Raw genomic sequence first — 2,676 nt, forward strand, 5'->3', positions numbered from 1 at the left:
TTACTCAGAGGGTAAACTGGTCCCCAGAGCAGGATGTGAAGTTCCAGGAGGCAAACATGAGGCAGGGTTTGTAGACCCTTGAATTCCACCTCAAATTATAAGAAGGCCCAGTGAGTCCCAGGGAACCCCAAGGCCATGGGTCCTTGCCCCTCGTCCATTGCGGGACCCCACTCGCCAGGCTGCTCCCACGGGAGTCACCTTCCCTTGGAGCTTAGAAGTTTTAAAACTAATTTTTCAGTAACAAGCATAGGAGGAAAATGGTTGCAATAAGAAAGCTGTGGTCAAGCCCATCTCTGGTCACTCACTGTGTGGCCTGGGGCAAGTCCCCCAACGGCTCCAGGCACTAGTTTGCCCACTGTTTTAGTGACAGGGCTGGACAGGAATCTAGCTTTGGAAATGGTTACATTCTTTTACATGGTCAATGTAGGAAAACCATTCTGATGAGGAAGTTTTTAAGGCTTGATTCTATCATTCCATCTGCTTTCATAGTATCTCCGGCAGCACATGGAATTAATTATCCATGTGCCACTTACAGTTACAATAAGATGAGAAAGCTAAGAGATCTGACATTTATGAAGCACTTGCTATGTGCCAGACCCCCTTCTAAGTGTGTTCTCTATGTACTAATTCATGTAATCCTCAAAAAAGCCTATGAGACAGGTGTCACAGTTCCCACCCCCCTCCATTTTATGATGAGCAATGTGAGACTCTGAGAAGTAACATAATACCCCAACTTCCTATGGCTAAAAAGCAGCAGAGCCAAGCTTTGAAGCTGGGTGGCTGTCTCCAGAACACACAGGTTTCCTAACCAGGCCACACAGTCATGGCAGGATGGATGAGACCCAGCCCAGAAGGGAAGACGTGGCTTGTACATAAATTATTCTAATATAAGTTGGGGAAGTGATAAGTGACCAAGGGAGAAACAGATAACATCCCTGGGGATTTGAGATGAAGTGAAGACTGCTTCCAGCTGGAATGAGGGGTTTTACGGAGGTGACATTTCAGCTGAGCCTTCAAGGACAGGTAGGATGTGGAGCCGTGGAGATCTGGGGAAAGGGAGCGGCTGGCTCTGTCAGGGATGGTAGGCAACAGAGGAAAGAGGCAGATCAGAGGACAGAACATTGGCCAAGTGGTGAAGGGTTGGAAACACGCCTTTACACTGAGTGAAGATGATGGAGAGGCAAGCGTAACCAGGATAGGAGAGACAGTCAGAAATCAGCTTCAGGAATCTGGAATCATGTGCAGTCAACAGAAGCAGGGAAGGGGCAAGACTGGAAGCAGGAATAGCACGTGCACTGAGGATTCTGGCAGCAAACCGTGCAACTCCGGAAGCTCAGTCGATGAGTGAGTGAACAAGCCCCTTGCCTGTGGAGGGGAGGGTGGGACTAGTGAGAGATGAAGAGGCCCCAGGCACGTCCAGCAGCGGGAAGCCGTCACCATCATTGGCCTGAGGGGCTAGGGCAGGCAATTACATCACTAGACCTTGTGAGAGCAGAAAGTGCAGGCCTTTGGCGACCACTGACAGGACATGGCCCAGAGCAGGAATGGAGCAAGAAGAACCCCTGTCACATTCCCTGGGGCTTCCCAAGGGCAGTGGGCAGAGCTTCTAGCAAGAAAGTCCCCATGGAAGAGACTGCAGAGGTCAGTTTCTGGGGACATGGAGCAGGACAGAGAAAGATGGAGAGAGGATGTGGGATGGGGATGCAAAGATGAAGAGAGAAGACTCACCTGCCCAGACCACAGTTAGAAGCTGTTGTAATGGTTTCGGGAAGAAATACGGAGAGACTGAAGGAGGGCAGTTGCAGAGGAAAAGGAAGCGTTGGGGAGAGATGTGTGAGAACTTCAGAAAGGAAAGATGGCCTATTTGGCAAGGACAAAGAAAAGTTTGCATACCTGCTGAGTGCCAGGTGTACATGTACGCTACAACCCCAGAGTTGTAATGGTGTCTGTGTGATCACCGGAGGTTGCTGCGTCGGACCTCGGCCAACCATACAAGACGACCACAGCAGCTCGGTCAGCTTTGCAACCTGCAAAGGGTGGAGAAGAAAAGGAACAGGTGATTTGAGCCAATTCTCAAAGCAACATTCAGGTAGAGCTGCCCTCTCAAACAAAGATAATATATAGACAGACCACACAGGATGCCCCAAAGAGGTTCAGACACACGGCTTCCAGAAGAGAGTTGGAAGAGAGAGCTGCTGCAGGAGGGAAAAAAACACAGGTCATCCAGCCCCAGAACATAGAACCTCCTCTTCACATCAAAGGAACCTCGGTTAGACTGGATTCCCGCTGCCAACCTTCATGCAGGCGATCCTCTTGAACCGGTGAGGAAGATGAAGATTTTGAAGAGGAGAGCGACGGTGGTGATGCTGCAGCTCTTCTTGCAGAATTGGAGAAAACTGAAAAAGAAAGAGCAGAAGAGCAGGCCAGGAAGGAATGACAACATAAAGCTGAAGAAGGAAGGATTCACATGGAAAACATTCTGAATGGAAACCCTCTCCTTAATCTCACTGGCCCATCCCAGCCCCAGGCCAACCTTGAAGTCCAACAGCGGGGTGATGACGTTGCTCTGAAGAATTGTGCAAAAGGTGCAGACAATCAGAAAGAAGACAGAAGGTTTATCAGGGATGTGCTGTGATCTGGACTTCACAAAAGTTCATGGAGAAATATATTAAATAG

At 49.4% G+C, this 2,676-nt stretch overlaps 1 pseudogene; it reads left to right on the forward strand.

The window, feature by feature from the left end:
• Positions 1–1,623: 1,623 nt before the first annotated feature.
• LOC123821170 lies at positions 1,624–2,676 on the forward strand (annotated as a pseudogene).

This window comes from Phyllostomus hastatus, unplaced genomic scaffold (assembly GCF_019186645.2).
Source record: "Phyllostomus hastatus isolate PE091 unplaced genomic scaffold, TTU_PhHast_1.1 phas_contig_38, whole genome shotgun sequence".
Classification (NCBI taxonomy): domain Eukaryota; kingdom Metazoa; phylum Chordata; class Mammalia; order Chiroptera; family Phyllostomidae; genus Phyllostomus; species Phyllostomus hastatus.